A 20,362-nucleotide genomic window follows, 5' to 3' on the forward strand; every position below is an offset into this window, starting at 1 on the left:
GCAGAAGTTTAACACGCCATCGATGACATACTCAAGAAGTGCTTGAGATTTGGTTAGTTGCAAAATGATCATATGCAAAAGATGCGCTGTCTACAGACTGACAAAAACAGAGTTAAGACGACCACACGAGCGGTTAAGCGCCAAACCATTGTGCTTAATCCTTCGTGTTCTCGTGTTTAAATCTATCTTTGTCAATCTCAGTACAGCAAATGAACGTACTTAAGTAGTAATAGCCGCCCATGCTCAAATCCGAACACTGATACCGCCTTCTTCCGAGTAAGGGTGCGGGGAAAGGGAGCGAACAGGGAGTAAGAACTTGTGATTCGAATGTATGGGACAGGCATGGATCTGTCTCATGTGTATCATGGTATCCACTTAAAAATTAGGCGGACTGCGAGCATGACCGCGAATCCAGTGTATGACGAAAAAATAAAAGGCACCGACCAAAAGAAAGATGAAATGACGTTTCGGTTCCCACACGGGAGCCTTGTTCATCAGTGTATGCCCACAGGACATGGGTACTTTGGGCAGAGCTGATAAAATGGTTGTGTAATTTGAAATGCATGACGAGCAAACAGCCTTAAGTTGTTCAAGAGTGGCGAAGGAATAGGTGCAGAGGTGAACTACACTGAACCAAAAGGGAAACAATGGCATTGTAAATCACTTGACGTGCCAGTGCCAGAGAGGCGCACGTATTCGTGTTAAATGTAGCGCGAGTATTATGGGGAGGATGGTATGGACTGTAGACAGTAGCAGCCCTCCGCTGGGATGACTGTGATGCATCGGTGTACAGAGTATCTATCTGCCCTTGAGGTAAATGTGCGGCCGGTACTGGCGGGGAAACAGTCGAACGACTGTCAGTAAGCTGGCAATATAACAATGGAAGACGTGTCTTTAAACGATGAAGTTCAAGAGACAGTGTGCGGGCACTCTCTTGCTTCATGCAGTTCGATTAGTTCACGGAGTGTATTTAGTCGAACGGGCTCCTGAAGCACGGGTACAAGAGTCAACCGGGGGAGATAAGTTAAAGCACGCATAGCTTCACGATTGATATCCTCGAGGGAGTCCCGCTGTCTGCGGTTGAGGCGATGAAATAGTGCCTGATGCATATATCCATGGCTGGAAGATGAAGCGCTCACGCTTTCGGGCAAATACGAGCACCCGTGCGCCAGAGCGCATGCTATACGGCGAATGAGACTGAACCTAGCGGGGGATGATTTACGGCTGGCCGTCAGCACGGGGTGACAATCGCAGGTGTTTGAAGCAGACCTAAAATAGGAACAGTTTCTGGCTGAAGGATCGGAGCATTATCTACATAATGCGAAAGCATCATTGACCTCCTAACCTAGGAAATGCCGGTTTACGGTGAAGCCTGTGAAGTTAGTCACGTGATGCGGGAAATGGCGGGAAATAAACGAGACTTCGAATGAGGGTAACCTTGGCCATCCTGCACAAATAAAATTAATATTGCCGCGACTGGGCTTCGACTGGGCGGCGCGAACAGATCAGCTTCGCTGGCCACTGCACAAGAGCACTATGCTATCGCCGCAGCCGATCACGCCCCGTGTTAAACTGCAATGCATTCTCCCGGTATGCACTGCACGTCGTCGTCTTCGTCAACTTCTATCAGTGCGAAGTCAAGAAAGGAAAGGACATGCGCTTTCAATCGCGCTTTCAGGCACGTGGCGTTGGTATCCGCCTGCAATAATTTGCTTTCGCACAATATTTCGTAGTTAATAATGCTAAAAGGCCACCAATTATTTGTTTCACTGTGCAGGTCTGTACACGGTATTGTTTGCGCGCAAAAACATGCGACGATCCCTGTTTATTCCTCTTACCATGCCCGCGGGTGTGCTTTTAAATGGCTTGTAAATGTTTTCAATCATTTTTCTGCTGTTACGCTGGGAAGACATAGTCGAACTCGTCGCATAACACTCGTTCCGAGCCGTCCATTAACGGAGTCTGCTCGACGACCCGTTTGAACAAATGAAATTCATGTTTCAGCTCCTTAAAGATGTATATTGTCGTGCGCTGCAAATCTCTGAAGGTTAGACTTAAATAACTGTGGATATAAATGCCATTCAAGATAGTAAAAAGAAGAACACTGAATAGAAGTTAGCTGGCAGGCACAAGATGCTTGTTGAACTCGAAGAAAAGGCTAAGGAATTTGACATTAGCCAACAGCTTCGTTTTTAAATAAATCGTTAAAAGGCCAACATGCTAGAAATAACCTTCTGCAGCCTCGTCTTGACGAAGCTATGTATGAATCGCGATGTGACAACTAAATATTTCTGGGTATACCACATGTTGAAGGGTGTTGGGCTGACACCGAATATGAACTTAACTGTTAAGCCCCCTAAATCATATGACCATATATAGCAGTATATGGCGACGTATATGGTCTTGTATGTCAGGCAGTATATGGCAACATATGAGGCAGTATAGACCAGAATCCAGAGCCGCTCCTGGGCGCGGCCATTTTCCGCCGACTGGCGCGCCGCGGTGCGGGGGTTTCTTTGGGGACTGCGGGGCTGCGGCAGCTCCGCGGCCGCGCCTATATAGCCGCGCTTCGGGAGCTAAAAAACATTGCCGAGCATACTTCCGCAGAGTGGCTGTGTTGCAGGAAGTATTCACGTTATCAAAGGGAGCACATTGATGCGTTTTAGTGACATTTAATTTGACATTCACGTGAATTGTGCTGACGCTTAGAAGGCGCTCGTGCTTATATCGCTACCGTCTTAGTGCTCCACTGCAAAAAAAAACTTTTTGTTAAATATCAAGTATTAGGTGTGCGGCTAGCATGCAGTTCCAATTCCCATGCACTCTTAATCCTTCGGCCATAAAGTACCACCCACAAACAGGGCTTTCTTGTCGCATGCATGCGTGGTGCGCCAGTTTATCAACAAATTACCGCTGTGAGCCTAACTGAGTCGCAGCGCCAACAAAAAACAAAATTTGTCATGGTTTATGCAATCTGGTGCATAAAAACGTACTTTTGCTCAAATTATCAAAGCTTGAATAGATATTAGCTGCGAATCCAGCTTTCACGAAATCTCAGGTCCGAAGTCGCGTTCATTTTATTCGGTAGCTCTCGCCGCTTGTGACAGCATTGCGTAGGCGTTTGGCTAAGTGTGAATGAATGCATTAAAATCGCGCATATTTTCCTATGATTAAGGTAGATAGCAAAAGCAGAAAGACACTACGGTAAACACTTTACCTCCCCCCCCTGACCCCTATGACATGCGTGCGGAAAGAGCAACTGAAATCGGTAGCGGTCGTGCTTACAATCCTGTGCATGAAATGTGTTTAATGGGAACTAGAGCAAGGTCAGCGCAAGAAGGTGATCGAAAACACGCGCTTCGTCACAACCTTCAGTCTGCAGCTCGACTATCCAGTTACTACACCATTGAATAAAATCAATAAATCCACATTTCTGTGCCTAAAATTATCATAGGTGATAGCGCACGTAAAAGACTGCAACAAACGAGACTCAGCGCAGAAATATGCTTAGAAGTGCCGGTTTCCAGTCCGTACGCTACCTGACCAACTACTCCGCGGGAAAAATCCTTGCTGTTTGCATAAGTATTCCAGAATTTCCCTGAGCAGCGCCGCCGCACCAGCGGCTCGGTGGAGCAGCGTCGCCGCTGCGGTGCCAGCGTTTAGAATCCTGAGCCAGCAGAATATCATCATTGAAAAACGTAGCGCGAAAAACGAGACACAGAAAATGTGAAGACGGGACACGAGCGCTAATCATCAATATCAATATCATCATGGTGGGCACAAACAACGAGACAGACGCGCACTGCCTCGCCGCACTCACTCACATCCAAATGAATGGAAAAAAAACTCGGAGATATCATGTTAACGCCTAACTGCGCGCAAGATAACCGCAGTACTGTCTGGTAGAGGGAAAATGTGAGTTGTGACGCATAGCACACACCCTCATATGTTATGATGAAGCACTACAACGCGCGGCGCCGGCGCGACCCGCAGTCCATCGTGCCGCGCGCGCCGATAGATGGCGGCTGGTGTCGAGAGTAGGGACGCGCCAGCAGCCTGCGTGTGAGGGTAAAAGAATCTGGTCTATATAGCGACATGTAAGAAACACGGCCGACTGTGTATATGTCGTCATATACTGCTATATATGGTCATATGGCTTATGGTTTATGGATGTTTAACGTACCAAAGCGACTCAGGCTATGAGGGACGCCGTAGTGAAGGGCTCTGGAAATTTCGACCACCTGGGGTTATTTAATGTGCACTGACATCGCACAGTACACGGTCATCTAGAATTTCGTCCATCGAAATTCGACCGCCGCGGCCGGGATCGAACCTGCGTCTTTTGGGTCAGCAGCCGGGCGCCGTAGCCACTGAGCAACCGTGGCGGCTGTATATGGCTATATAAAAAAGTAAATACGTTCACGTATGGGAATTTATAGCCTTATATAGAGCTCGCCTTCTATTTATGGGGACTTTCTATACAGGCTGATCTGTGTTTTGAGGCATTGCTCCGCTACCTCACACTCCCGTGCACACCCTGAAGGCTCCACGTGTAACTAAGCGACCTCTTGGTTAAAGGAGTATATACACCGATTCTCTGGGCGCGTGTTTTCTCCTTTGCAATGATACGTATGACATTAGTACACATGGATTACCATGTGATATTCGCCTACGATCACCAAATAATTTAAAATCGTATTTGTTCCTCGTGCTTTACCGGTTCCGGTTTCAAGAGCCGAACGATGGGTGCGACATCAAAGGTCTGTACAGGGCACGCGAGCCTTATAAAACTGCGATATAATCGCTGCTTCGTCTTATTAATTCGCTACAGCGTTAAAGCCAGCTTGCGCGTCAGAGGCCTCATTGGCCGCGAATGAAGAAGCAGAGACTATTTCGCAGTTTTTTCCTACCACACGTGACCTTTACGTAGGGGTTGGACATTTCAGTTTAACCCCTCACCCTTTCCAGGGGGGAAAAAAGGGATAAACGTTAACCGAATTCAGTTTTCGAAATTTGACCGACAAAGGTCAGTATTCTTGAAATTTCAAAGCATAGTTAGTTGGCCTTTCAATGCAAGTTACACTCAGCCAAAAGCTTAAATAAGTAAGCAGGAATCAGAGGGCACGATGAGACGATAACGTTGCTGGTTAAGCAGCGCAGTTGTGCGACTTGAGGTCGTGCTTCGCTATCTTACTCGCCTCTGACGACCGGGAAGCACCCCGTCCTCGTCGCATGTTAGCCAAGCACTGTTGTTCACTATCATCCCCTGCTTAGAGCAGTTAGTCGGTTAAATACGTCAATCAAGTTCATGCACGACGTCATGAAAAGTTATTCTGGCTACCACGACAATTGTGCGGCAGTTACATCGCTGCCATCAACACGCAGACCACGCGATGTCTCGCCCTCGTGTTCAATCCAGCGCGACAACAAAACAACTAAAACATCAACGTAATTGTCGGAAGTAAGCGTCAACTTGCGTTTATATTTGCCGTCTATCTCATTTAGCTTGAGTTAATCTCTTAGTGACGATAGCGATTTCGTCTACAAGCAGAGCTTCAAGTACCATATGCACGTTAATTACTAGTAAATAAATTGTTCATGATGACAGAAACACCAAGATAGACTTCAACGGAAAAGGCAGGATTACTGCATTAACTCACCGAAAAAAGTCACTATTCCAGTCGTCGGAAATGACATTCGCCGAACTAAAAACAAACTAATTCCGAAGTAAAAACGAAAAAAAAAAACATTGCTGCGGAGTTTCAAATAATAAAGCCTTAAAAGTCCAACTCCTACCTATACGGAACTTTGACTTAGGAGAGTGTTGAAACTGAACCGGGAACAGCACGAGAGAAAAGTTTCCTTATAACTTATTTACTGGTAGTAAACGATTACACGTGGGGATCTATGTGCAGTTTGGTTTAGGGGTTTTTGACTCAATCTATGAGGGAAGCCGAAAAGGAGGACGTAAGATCTGGATATTTTCGATCATCTGGGATTCTTTAACGGGCACCGACGGCGCACAGTACACGTGCCTCTAGCTTTTCGCCTCCTTCAGCATGTGATCGCAGTGGCAGGGATCGAACCCGCGTCTTTTGAGTCAGCAGCCGAGCACTATAACCACTGAACCATCGCGGCGGCGGTGACCCATGTAACGTCTTACGCATCAGTGCAACGCACAAAACATGCCACAGAAACTGCGTCAACTGTCAGCACGCGCTTACTGCAGCTACTCGGTTAAATAGATATCTACCGCATGTGTCCTGAAAGTGTCATGTTCTGACAATCGCGACAGTTGAGTGACAGTTACATCACTGCTGTCAACACGCAGACCACGTGATGTATCGCCCTGTCACCCAACGCTCTACCCAACGCTCGTGGCCATGAAGACACTCGTTTTCCCCCCACCCCCAACTATCGCCCCTGCCTCGTTAGTAAATCATGGGCACCGAGCAAATTTAAAAGAATATAGAAACAAAATTTTTGCTTGCGTGTTGTGTTCTTTCAAACGATGCATTAGACATTCGTATACATGAAGCACCTGTGGTATTCGTGTACGACCGCTAAATAATTTGTAACTGAATTTCTTTCGAGCTATCACGAGCTATCAATTTCTTTCGAGCAATCGTGGATATCACGAATTCTTATCGCGCAATCGCACTGAAACAAACTTGATTCCTTCGCTCACGTACAACCCCCGTCAAGAGTATATAGCCCGAGGGGTTTGTTTGTGAGGCCTGCAGCATGGCTAGCTATGTATCCTCAGCAACCGTGGTCTCTGGAAAGAGGAAAGACATTGCGTCCTCAATCCTCCCAAGGTTTGGACTGCTTGATTCGCCAGGGGGCCACGCTAAACAGCTTCGAAGCAAACCCGTTGGGCTGTACACTTTTGACGGTGGCTTTACATTATTGGTGTAGGTCGTCATTTCCGTCTCTCTCAGTTTCTTTACAGTACATGTCAGCGTTAAAGAAATGACAGTTGTAGCAAAACAGCGAAGCATTAGAACTCAGTAAAGAGCGGCGTAAAATATGCCGGGAATTAAGAGACTTCATAAAGTGCCGATCAAGAAACAACATGGCGATGAAAGGAGTGCCACCATGAAAGGAGTGCCACCATTTTGGTCGAAAAACCTGGCATGACTAATAATTTAAAGAAGGCCTCAAAGCTGGCAGCCTTGATTTCATCGGTTGCATAAGCGGGTTCTCGCACGGCTTCCGCCCTCTGTTCGACCACGTCCCAACGTGGCCGCCGCTATGAACGAGGGTGGCGCAGGTGAACACTCTCAAGGTTCGGTTACACTCTACATATATACCCTCGAAAGCCCAAGATTGGACAGCCGTCGCCGTAGCTCAGTTGGCAGAGCACTGGGTCAGAAAAACAGAGGTCGTTGGTTGCGATCCCATCGGCAGCATATGGTTGTTTTTTATTCTGCTTTTATTAATCTTGCACTGAGAAAAAAGACTAAAAATTAAAAGAAAATCCACTATGCTCCTTTTTCGTTGTGTTCCGTCATGTATGTCATAACGAGCACTTCTTTTCCGTACGATTGAATCCTTAAGCAAAACAGACTTTTTTTTACTATCCCGCTGAGGATAAGATCTGCATCCAAATACTTTCACGCATCAACGTAACCGACGCGTTGGGAACAGTGGGGCAATCGCTGCGTTTTGTTTTTTAACGCCCCTTAAGTTTCGAACGTGCGGTCACATTAATTGTTTATTTAGGCGAAATCACCCGCTACCAGTGGTCTGCAGCTTCAGCTGAAAGCTGGCGAAATTGGTATTTCCCAATGAAAGAAAAAAAAAGAGGAAACATTTGAGTTCCATCATACGATTATGACACGATGTAGCGTTAATGGGTCCCGTCCGCGGCTCCTCTTGCCCACGCAGACACCAGCATTGCCTCCTCTTTTACAAACTTAAAAATCCCTGTTTTAACGAACCTCTACAAACGTGCCTGCCTAGGCTGGGAGAAAGACGAAGACGGAGACACGAGCACTTGTTACCACACTCACAAACATATAAATCCCCGCTTTAACGAACCTCTGCGAACGTGCCTGCCTAGGCTGGGGAAAGATGAAGACGGAGGCACAGGTGAAGAAGAAGAAGAAGAATAGCGCTTGTTACCCCACTCACAAACATATAAATCCCCGCTTTAACGAACCTCTGCGAATGTGCCTGCCTAGGCTGGGAGAAAGACGAAAACGGAGACACGAGCACTTGTTACCACACTCACAAACATATAAATCCCCGCTTTAACGAACCCCTGCGAACGTGCCTGCCTAGGCTGGGGAAAGATGAAGACGGAGGCACAGGTGAAGAAGAAGAATAGCGCTTGTTACCACACTCACAAACATATAAATCCCCGCTTTAAGGAACCTCTGCGGACGTGCCTGCTTGGGCTGGGAGAAGACGAAGGCAGAGACACGAGCACTTGTTACCACACTCACAATCATATAAATCCCAGCTTCAACAAACCTCTAGGGACGTGCCTGTCTAGGCTGGGAGAAAGACGAAGACGGAGACACATGCACTTGTTACCACACTCACAAACATATAAATCCCCGCTTTAACGAAGCTCTACGGACGTGCCTGCTTGGGCTGGGAGAAAGACGAAGATGGAGACACGAGCACTTGTTACCACACTCACAATCATATAAATCCCCGCTTTAACAAACCTCTAAGGACGTGCCTGTCTAGGCTGGGAGAAAGACGGAGACACGAGCACTTGTTACCACACTCACAAACATATAAATCCCGCTTTAACGAACCTCTGCGAACGTGCCTGCATAGGCTGGGAGAAAGACGAAGAGGGAGACACGAGCAGTTGTTACCACACTCACAAACATATAAATCCCCGCTTTAACGAACCTCTACAAACATGACTGCCTAGGCTGGGAGAAAGTCGTAGACACGAGCACTTATTACCACACTCACAAACATATAAATCCCCGCTTTAACGAACCTCTACGGATGTGCCTGCCTAGGCTGGGAGAAAGACGAAGACGGAGACACAGGCACTTGTCCCCACACTCACAATCATATAAATCCCCGCTTTAACGAACCTCTACGGACGTGCCTACCTAGGCTGGGAGAAAGACGAAGACGGAGACACGAGCACTTGTTACCACACTCACAATCATATAAATGCCCGCTTTGACAAACCTCTACGGACGTGCCCGCCAAGGCTGGGAGAAAGACGAAGACGGAGACACGAGCACTTGTAACCACACTCACAATCATATAAATCCCCGCTTTAACGAACCTCTGTGAACGTGCCCGCCTGGCGTAGGGTCACGCTTTTGATTTTCTCCGCTGAAACAGATAAATCGGCCCCAGGCCAAGCTGTGCTGTTGTAGCGTCTCTCGCCAGTAATGCTTAACCTCAGTAATACTTAGCGTTAGGGTAAAACTACTGCAATGTTGAGGGGATTGTAACTATCCTCACTGAAATTGAGGCAGTCATTAGACTTCCGACATACGTGCACGCCGAAGCTATTGCACCTGAACCTCTCACTTCTTCCCGTTTTCTGATAAAAGAACTTTTGACATCCCTGCCCACCCCAGCTGGTTCCGCATCTGAGGCGCCTCAGACACACAGCCTTGATAGCCGCCGCGGCGGCTCCGCGGTTATGATGCTCGGCTGCCGACCCGAAAGACGCGGGTTCGATACAGGCCGCTGCGGTCGCGTTTCGATGGAGGTGAAATGCTGGTGGCCCGTGTACTCTGCAATGTCAGTGCACGTTGAAGAACCCCAAGTGGTCGAAATTACCCGGAATCCTCCAATACGGCGTCCCTTTGGACGTTCAATCCCATAAAACCAAACAGCCTTCGACGCAGTTGAAGAGATCGTAGAGGATGACCTACAATTTCTGGCTTGGATAGCAGAAGGAGTGCTTGAACTGTATGCGCACTGCATATTTCAGCGCACCGGCATAACCTAACACCTGAAAGGAAATTTGCTGCTAGTTTACGGACATATTTTGAGAAGTCGTAGAGACGTTAGTCGGACGTGACGGACGGACCAGGACCTGCATGAAGCGGAAGTGCTGTTTGACCAGTGCAACTGCTGCACCGCCTGGAATCCATCTGTCATGAGCTAAGGCACGCTTCAGGGAGGAGAAGGTTGAGAGAATGTAGAAATTTCATCTTTAGCGGGTTAAATTTGCCTGCTGGCAATCGTGGATATCACGAATTCTTATCGCGCAATCGCACTGAAACAAACTTGATTCCTTCGCTCACGTACAACCCCCGTCAAGAGTATATAGCCCGAGGGGTTTGTTTGTGAGGCCTGCAGCATGGCTCGCTATGTATCCTCAGCAACCGTGGTCTCTGGAAAGAGGAAAGACATTGCGTCCTCAATCCTCCCAAGGTTTGGACTTGTAGGGCGTAAGCTGCTCGGAGATCCTCAGGGAAGACAAGACGTCTGTTCTGTTCAACCGTTTATTCTCTGAGTAACGGAGCTGCGGCGGGGAGCGCGGGAGGCGCGCCCCGCCGCTGCGAGAGGGAAAAGGGAGGAGAAGGAAAGAGCGCGCCAGATGCGGGGGGCGCGCGGGGTGCGGTCGGGTTCCTTTGAAGGGGGCGCCGCAGACTTCGACCGCAACGGCGTCCACCTCACGTTGCCGGAGGCATAGGGAAGAAGGACGCGTAAGTTGTGCCGGCGAGGGCTGGCGCCATGGCTGGCGCACTACACGGCTCCCCCCCGAGAGAGGAAGCCAAGGCGACGAACGATTTACTTCTTTGGGCAGCTGGGATGCCAGTGGACGCGACGAGCCGGTGGTGCTTGCTGTCGGTCGGAAATGAATGGGGCTGTCGCAAGTGCAGGCGCCGAAACGCAAGAGACTGGGGCCTCGATGTACGCTGGCTTGAGTCGTTCGAGCGCCACTGCATCTCGCGTTCCGTTCAAGTCTACCAGGAAAGTGGAAGGACGGCGCTCAAGGACGCGGAAGGGGCCGATATAATGGGGTTGGAGGGAACCGCGCACAGGGCCGTAACGCACGAAAACATGGGTTGCTGTCTTTAAGTCTGGAGTCACGTACACAGTGCGTTGGTGTTCTCGCGTCGGCTGTGGTTGAAGGTGGCGGAGGATATGCCGGAGCCTGTCGACGTATTCACTTGCTGTGGACGGGACGGCGGGATTCGTGCTTTCCAAGAAATCGGCTGGAAGACGAAGAGAGGTTCCGTAAACAAGCTCGGCACAGGCGCACGAAAGGTCTTCTTTGAAGGCAGATCGGATTCCGAGCAGTGTGAGCGGAAGAGCTTCGAGCCACTTGACGGGGGGTCCGTGCGCCGTAAGTGCTGCTTTGAGGTGCCGATGGAAACGCTCTACGAGTCCGTTTGTTTGTGGATGGTAAGATGCAGTCCGTAGCCGTGCTGCTCCGAGCAGTTTGAGGAGTTCTGTGAAAAGCGATGACTCGAACTGACGACCGCGGTCCGTGACGATGGTTGTGGGGCAGCCGAACCGCGCTACCCAAGTAGAGACGAAGGCCGCGGCGACAGTGGCTGCTGTGATGTCGGCGATTGGTGTAGCCTCAGGCCATCGGGTGAAGCGATCGATGCATGTCAATAAATACCGGTAACCTTGGCAGTGGGGTAGGGGGCCAACGATGTCGATATGGACTACTGCGAAGCGTTCGTTGGGCTGCAGGAAGCGCTGCGTTGGGGGCACAGGGTACCGGTGTACTTTCGCACGTTGGCAGGGTGCACACGCGCGGACCCAGTCGCGAATGTCGGTGTTCATGCGGGTCCAGACAAAGCGGGATTTGATCAGCTTTTGAGTTGCACGAATTCCAGAATGGGAAAGGGTGCGCAAGGATTCGAAGATTTTCTTGCGGAAATCGATGGGCAAAACGGGCCTTGGCGTACCTGTGGAGGTATCACAAACGATTGGCGCGTCTTCAATGAGGACTGTCTCGAGCTTCAGGGATGTTTGCGCTGTACGTAGGCGGGAAAGCTCGGGGTCGCTTGCTTGCGCTGCAGACAGTTCATGTATGTCGAAGGGAAAGGAGGACGAAGTCGATGTTTCGGAACGACTGCGCGTGACGGCATCGACGCGACTGAGGGCGTCAGCCGGGGTGTTGTCGGCACCACTGATGTGTCGGATGTCAGTCGAGAACTCCGATATGAAGGATAGTTGTCTCACTTCCCGTGGTGTATATAGGGATGCAGAACGGCCAATTGTAGGGCGTAAGCTGCTCGGAGATCCTCAGGGAAGACAAGACGTCTGTTCTGTTCAACCGTTTATTCTCTGAGTAACGGAGCTGCGGCGGGGAGCGCGGGAGGCGCGCCCCGCCGCTGCGAGAGGGAAAAGGGAGGAGAAGGAAAGAGCGCGCCAGATGCGGGGGGCGCGCGGGGTGCGGTCGGGTTCCTTTGAAGGGGGCGCCGCAGACTTCCCTTCTTCCCTATGCCTCCGGCAACGTGAGGTGGACGCCGTTGCGGTCGGGTTCCTTTGAAGGGGGCGCCGCAGACTTCGACCGCAACGGCATCCACCTCACGTTGCCGGAGGCATAGGGAAGAAGGACGCGTAAGTTGTGCCGGCGAGGGCTGGCGCCATGGCTGGCGCACTACACGTCGCGGCACAACTTACGCGTCCTTCTTCCCTATGCCTCCGGCAACGTGAGGTGGACGCCGTTGCGGTCGAAGTCTGCGGCGCCCCCTTCAAAGGAACCCGACCGCACCCCGCGCGCCCCCCGCATCTGGCGCGCTCTTTCCTTCTCCTCCCTTTTCCCTCTCGCAGCGGCGGGGCGCGCCTCCCGCGCTCCCCGCCGCAGCTCCGTTACTCAGAGAATAAACGGTTGAACAGAACAGACGTCTTGTCTTCCCTGAGGATCTCCGAGCAGCTTACGCCCTACAATTGGTGTTCTGTTCAACCGTTTATTCTCTGAGTAACGGAGCTGCGGCGGGGAGCGCGGGAGGCGCGCCCCGCCGCTGCGAGAGGGAAAAGGGAGGAGAAGGAAAGAGCGCGCCAGATGCGGGGGGCGCGCGGGGTGCGGTCGGGTTCCTTTGAAGGGGGCGCCGCAGACTTCGACCGCAACGGCGTCCACCTCACGTTGCCGGAGGCATAGGGAAGAAGGACGCGTAAGTTGTGCCGGCGAGGGCTGGCGCCATGGCTGGCGCACTACAGACTGCTTGATTCGCCAGGGGGCCACGCTAAACAGCTTCGAAGCAAACCCGTTGGGCTGTACACTTTTGACGGTGGCTTTACATTATTGGTGTAGGTCGTCATTTCCGTCTCTCTCAGTTTCTTTACAGTACATGTCAGCGTTAAAGAAATGACAGTTGTAGCAAAACAGCGAAGCATTAGAACTCAGTAAAGAGCGGCGTAAAATATGCCGGGAATTAAGAGACTTCATAAAGTGCCGATCAAGAAACAACACGGCGATGAAAGGAGTGCCACCATTTGCGACGAGTCTGTTGTTGATTTCAGCGTAGATTTTTCCGAGTGCTCGAGAAGAGACCTTAGCTTCAAGCATCTAACGTGATCTCTTGCACTGCTCCGAAATCAAAAGCAAGCTGAATGCCACCGGCTAACTTCTGTCTTGATTGATTCAAGATCCTACGACACAAAAGTCAGTGAGACAAAGGCTCTCCACTTCAGCCTATAGATTTTTTAGGTGAAACAGACAAATTGTGTCAACGAAAAGCTGCACCCAGGCAACAGATCGTTCCCTTGCAAAGCAGCTAGTAGAGAAGGAAAAGCCAAGACCTTTTCCTTCAAAGAAAGTGTCACATGAAAAGATTCTTATAGCAATGAGCAAGAACTCACGTCTGCTAGCTGCACGCAGCCTGTTCGGAGACAGTAGACAGTGGCGTTCCTAAGGGAAGAGGAGGGGGGGGGGGGTAGGCGTTTCCCTTCCTCCCAAAAAAAAAGGCTTTGCACATCTTCCTGAACGTCCGTATTCGGGCGTTCAGGCGAGATGTGATTTGTCACGTAGAATCGGAAAGCTTGTTCGTCTGTGATGCGTTAATAGTCCCCTACCTTGTACGTTCACCGTGTTAGCGGCTCTACGCTCTGCAGGTTGGTAGTTATACGAGTACAATTGGTAGTGATTTTCGAGGTATCGTGGTCCTGCCGTGCCCCCACTGTTGTCTTGCCTCGCGCCAGTGTGACGAGGACGGCGGCAGCGATACCATTCACCTGCGGTTGCGGTGGCGAGCAACCTCGTAGGGGCGGCAAGGAGCCACCCCCTTATAAAAATTTCTATAGACAGTCCATAGACTGTTTATAGACTAGTCTATGAAGTCTATAGACTGTCTATAGACAAATCCTTTAGACTGGTCTATAGACAGTCTATAGATTTATGGCCATACACTTTTAGTAGACTTTTGTCTATAGACAGTCTATAGACAAATGTCTACTGAAAGTCTATAGGTCTATAGGAAGTCTATAGACATGTCTATAGACAGTCTATAGACAATCTATAGACTTATCGTTATAGATTTCCTATAGAGCTGTCTATAGACACTTGTCTATAGACGGACTATAGACGACCTATAGACTTCCTGTAGATTACTGTCTATAGACAGTCTACAGACAAAAGTCTACTGGTCCAGTAGACATATGTCTATAGACTGTCTATAGACATTCCATAGGTGTGTGGCCTGGCAGTGCTATAGACCTTTGTCTATAGACAGTCTATAGACCTCTGTCTACTCAACTATTGGTAGACCATTATCTATAGACTGCCTATAGACTGTCCACAATCATTGAAAAAGGTCACCAGACAGAGTTCACACATGAAACAATCAATATACTTACAAATTTAGTTTATTTCCAAGCTATCCAGGCAGGGAATATGCAATACATGCACCATAAGAATGCACCACAGTAACATAAAAGTTGAAAGTAACAGTCCGGCTAGTTTCCTCAGAAGCATTCTTGTGGCATGTTGTCTGCAGTAAATCATCCGGGCATGTTCACCTGTACAGCACAAAGGAAAAAATAATATACGAGGAACTGAAAAAAAAAATTCCCATTCCATGTCGACACATATGCTTTACAATGCAAGGCATATCCTGGCTATGCCATTCTATAAAGGCAATCTTGATCTTTTGGTTTAGTTTTATGGGGTTCAAAGACCCAAGGCGACACAGGCTACGAGACGCTGAAGTGAAAGGCTGGGGAATAATTTCGGTCACCTGTGCATAGTACACAGGCCTGTAGCATTGTGCCTCTATGAAAATGCGGCCGCCTAGGCCGGAATCGAACCTGCATCTTTCAGGTCGCCATACGAACATGATAGCCACTGAGCTATCACGCCGGCTCAATCATTTCAGTAAATACACGACAGATTATAAGTGCCATCATAAAACATTGTAACAAAGACCCCTAATCCCTGGACACTCTACTCTGAATCCAGTACTGATATTGATTTCTGTATGGCAATACTGTTACAGCCAATATTGATCTCTTTATGGCAATCCTTTTACACTATTTGTAGTAGAAGACTTCGAACAATAGTGCCACATATCTGCATTGACTCGCAAGGAGCTGTTAAGAATGTCACCTCCATAAAATACAGATTCAGTGCACCTTACAGAGGGATCCAAAAAGGAGAATATTGCAGCATTTATTCTTATGACCGCTATAGAAGAAGCGCTTCAGAATACCCTGCGTGAATTAAGCCTGGTACACCCGGCCAAATTTTTAACTGGCTCGGGTGTTGCATCGCTAAATGCACCTTGTAAAAAAGGTGCCTTTCGGCTGCACTGCTGGCGTATTCATGCTGTAATTTAACGAGTGAAATGTCATTTCGTGGTTCCTTTTTGTTCATATAATGTTTGAGTGCAGTACTTGCGTGTTTAGATCAACGTTATCAGTACCATTCGTCGGCCACTATGAACAGCTGAAACAAGCGGCATACGCAGCAATGGATCTGGTCCATATGGCCGCATCCTCTGGGTAAAGTACCACTCCTTTCACGGCAGACAAGTCGTTTACCCAGATTAGTGCAAATGCGCTACCAGAACCGTTGCTGCGTATTCCGCTTGTTTCGGCTCTTCGTAGCGGCAGACTATGAATATTTCTGATAACTTTGATCTAAACATGCAACTACTCCACTCAAACATTATATTAACAAAAAGAAACTATGAAATGCCATCTCACGCGTCAAATTACAACATGAATATGCCAGCAGTGTAGCCAAAAGGCACCTTTTTACAAGGTGCATTTAGCGATGCAACACCTAAGCCAGTTAAAGATTTGGCCGAGTGTACGTAAGCCGATACTCAAACGGGCACAAGCTATACAAAACCAGCAGGCAGAAGCAACCAGTTCACCACAGATTTGCGCCTATAACTTGAAGCACAAAGACGGAACAGCCTACTCGTACATCTGCGCGCGCTCTTAGAAACAAGCGGGTTGCAGCGCTTCCATGCCGCGCTCATTATTCAGAAAACTAATACAGCACACAGAGGCTGCAGCTGCGCCGTTTCAAAAGCAGTCGCGAGGTTGAGACAGCAAATTACTGTCACGACAAAATAGCGTCTGAAATTCACTTAGTTTTTCCTTCAAGTGCAGCTCCAACAGCGCAGTAAAGAGGTGCGTTTCTTGCATGGAGGCAGCCTAACCCAACGCTGCTAGAAAAATCAGCGAAAGCATTGAACGTGCTCAAAGTAGGAAGTATTTCAATGAAACAATTAACGCCTTCAACAGGCGCAGCTATAATAACACGAGAGCTTAATTTCATTTTAGGCGCAAATAAGCGGCGAGTCACATCGGCGCTTTCGTAACGCAGCTGTCTGAAATCAGAAACACATACTTTCCCTCTCGCGCAAATGGTATTCGAGAAATCTGTGCACGCGTGAGCGGGATTCATGAACGAACCACTCGGAACGAAATGTAAGCCACCTCTTGTCGAGCCCACCTTTACCCAGCTTTCAAAATGAAGTGCCCGCAAGCCAGCGGCGGCGGCCAACGGCTCTGATGACAGACACGGACGAATCCATACGTGTGCAACGAAGGGGAGATGGGATGGAGCTCGTGGGTTCTTCGCGGTGTTAGAGCACGCCGGCCATTCGCGCCGGCAACGAATTTTATTCACCCATCACACTACAAGCATTCCTCCAGCGCCGCTTGAATATAACTTTGACAAACGTCTCGCGCTCCAGTCTATAGCGTTACAAGACACCTTTGCTGAAACGTCCGCGTCCACGACGCGCACCGAGCGAACGTCCATACGTAGCAAGCAATGCACACCTCAAAAAGAACAGCACTCCATGGTCCAGAAAAGATAAGAAAATAAATGTAATTCACCACTGAACGAGACTGTATGTAAGTACGTTTTCGGAGGTGCAAAGTAAATTGAGCTCACACGGCGCTAACTAAAACACAGTTCCATTTCGGCCGTTATTCACAGGCTAAACGACATTCTGGCCGCGCATCTACCTTGAAACACGAAAAATCTAGTAGACAGCTCGCGAGGAGCGGCTTATCATCAAGGGCATCGCACAGACTGCCTTTCCGCGCGTTAGTAAAGACAGCGGGACAGAGATAAGCGGCATTAGTCGAGAACCCGATGGCTTCCGCCTTAGAAACGAAGATAGGACGTTTGTAACTGCGCACATAATCTGTTCTGCACACACACACATCTGCTTAGAGTGGTTTAGGAGACCAAATTAATAAAATATAAACGTGTAGACTTACCGTAAGAGGACGATGAAGCTGGATTTTGAAGAAAACGTAATCCGCGAAAAACACGCCAACGCCATTGCTGCAGCCACGCACAGGGTTGTTTGCAGCCCGAATGATTTTCCGCCGTCTCGCGGTAAAATGGGTAAAACGTGAAACAGAAACCCATTTCACGGTCGTATCTTTATCGCTCGCACTCTTGCCGTGTGCAGCTTGATCTGATATCCAAGACCACAGAAGGAAATTGGTTTATAAGCTTAAATTCTTCGCTTGCCCTCTAAAAATCTTATTGTTTTCGTGAAAACAGAACCGAAATCTAACTTCTTGTTGGTATACGCGCCGCATCTCCCACCGAATAGTATGTGGTACAATTCTCAAATAATAATTATAAGGTTGCATAGCATAACGTCTTTTTTCCGTGTGTTCGTGTTTAGAAAACTGATATGCGCCACATCAGCGTGTCATCGGCTCCGAAGCAACAGGTCCAAGGGTAGGAACGAAAAAATACTGGCTTTGTGATTGTTGCGTCGCAGCAGTTATTCACGTGAATACAAACTGCAAAGGTAGAAATGGCAGATGTTAATCGCACAGAGGACCAGGCTCTTTGAGATTAATCTAAGATGTTTCTAAGGGATGGGCGCTTCCTTGAATTCTCACACCCGTATTTCCCCCTTTATTTTCAGGACGTTTTAAAGAGAAATGTAGAACCGTTGATGAAATGTTTCTGATTTCAGCGCGTTGGACAGTAACGATCGAAAGATGGAATGGAATTGTGTAGAGCGATTCCTTTAAGGGACAGCGTATTCGTTCGATATAGTACAGTTTGCGGGCGCCCTTACTTCAAGAACGGCTGCCTTTCCTCGGCTCACTTGTTAGCATTAAATATCTAATTGTATTGACAATATACGTCATGGTATAACGAAAAGGAGCTTGTCAAGGCTCCTGAAAACAATATACAGGAGGGTGTTGTAATGGCCTTACGCAATACTTTTTAATTTCCGTAATAGCGAAGGAGGTGGGGGACTCCCGACATAGTTGCGGTCACTAGATACAGGTCCCCTCAACATGCAGTGCAAAAAGAAATTGACATTGTTCTGGACTTAGCCGAAAGTCAGTGTATCGAACATAGTTAGATAAAATTACGATTGTTATAGACTGGTCTATAGGCAGTAGACTATCTATAGTGTACAGTCTATAGACGAAAGGAAATTGAGGTAGTTGTAGACTGTAGTCTATAGCGAGTCTATAGACCGTCTATAGACGAAAGGAAATTGAAGCAGCTATAGACCGTAGTCTATAGAGAGTCTATAGACCGTCTATAGACGAAAAGAAATTGAGGCCGCTATAGACCTTGGTCTATAGAGAGTCTATAGACCGTCTATAGACGAAAGGAAATTGAAGCAGTTATAGACTTTAGTCTATAGAGAGTCTATAGACAAAAGAAAATTGAGGCAGCTATAGACCTTAGTCTATAGCGAGTCTATAGACCATCTATAGACGAAAGGAAATTGAAGCAGTTATAGACTTTAGTCTATAGACAGTCTATAGACAAATGGAAATTGAGGAGGCTATAGACCTTAGACTATAGCGAGTCTATAGACCGTCTATAGACGAAAGGAAATGGAGGTAGTCATAGACTTCAGTCTATAGAGAGTCTATAGACCGTCTATAGACAAAAGGAAATTGAACCAGCTATAGACTTTAGTCTATAAAATGTCTATAGACAGTCTATAGACAAAAGGAAATTGAGGCAGCTATAGACCTTAGTCTATAGAGAGTCTATAGACAGTCTATAGACAAAAGGAAATTGTGGCAGCTATAGACCTTAGTCTATAGAGGGTCTATAGACAGTCTATAGACGAAAGGAAATTGAAGCAGCTATAGACCTTAGTCTATAGAGAGTCTATAGACAGTCTATAGACAAAAGGAAATTGAAGCAGCTAAAGACTTTAGTCCATAGATGTTCTATAGACTTTCTATAGACAAAAGGAAAAGACTATAGGATGGCTATAGAGTATATAAAAAGTCTATAGAAAGTCTATAGACCATTTTTATAAGGGCCCACTGAATCGTTCAGTGGGTGGCTCCTTGCCAGTTTGTCCCACCTTGCCAGTTTGTCCCACCTTGGGACACGGTGTCACCAGCTAGGGGATCAGCCGCGGTGGCTCAGTGGTTATGGTGCCCGGCTGCTGAACCGAAAGACGCGGGTTCGATCCCGGCCGCGGCAGCGGAATTTCTTTGGAGGAGAAATTCTAGGGGCCCGTGTACTGTGCGATGTCAGTGCACGTTAAAGAACCCCGGGTGGTCGCAATTTCCGGAGCCCTTCACTACGGCGTCCCTCATAGCTTGAGTCGCTTTGGGAGGTTAAACCCCCAGAAACCATAAAACTTTTGTTGACTTGACAAGGAGCGCCGACCAGCCTCTTTGTCGGAGGGGACTGAGGGCGGAACAAAGCCCGTTCCACGAACTGAGTAATGAAGGCTGCTAACCCTGGTCGTGAAATGCCCGGGCTAGGGTGCCTCGATGCAGCGCGCCGCCGTACGTGGCGGTGCTGGCATTCAGACACCCTAGCCCGTGCAGGTGGTTTGACCTTCCTGGACAAGCCACGGCGGGATATCCCAGCCGACGACCTGTTTTCTCATGGTATCGAAATGAGTATTGCTCACGTAACTGATAACAATCAAATCATGAATTATGGTGGAACATCTATGTCGTTTGTCATTTATTTTTCAAA

At 48.3% G+C, this 20,362-nt stretch overlaps 1 protein-coding gene across 1 annotated transcript in view; it reads right to left on the reverse strand.

Moving 5' to 3' along the window:
* LOC149359990 (uncharacterized) overlaps positions 1-20,362 on the reverse strand; it is a 77,965-nt gene that overhangs the window by 24,517 nt on the left and 33,086 nt on the right. The window lies entirely within an intron of this gene.

Source organism: Amblyomma mixtum, chromosome 2 (assembly GCF_055824585.1).
Source record: "Amblyomma mixtum isolate Tamu chromosome 2, ASM5582458v1, whole genome shotgun sequence".
Taxonomy (NCBI): Eukaryota; Metazoa; Arthropoda; class Arachnida; order Ixodida; family Ixodidae; genus Amblyomma; species Amblyomma mixtum.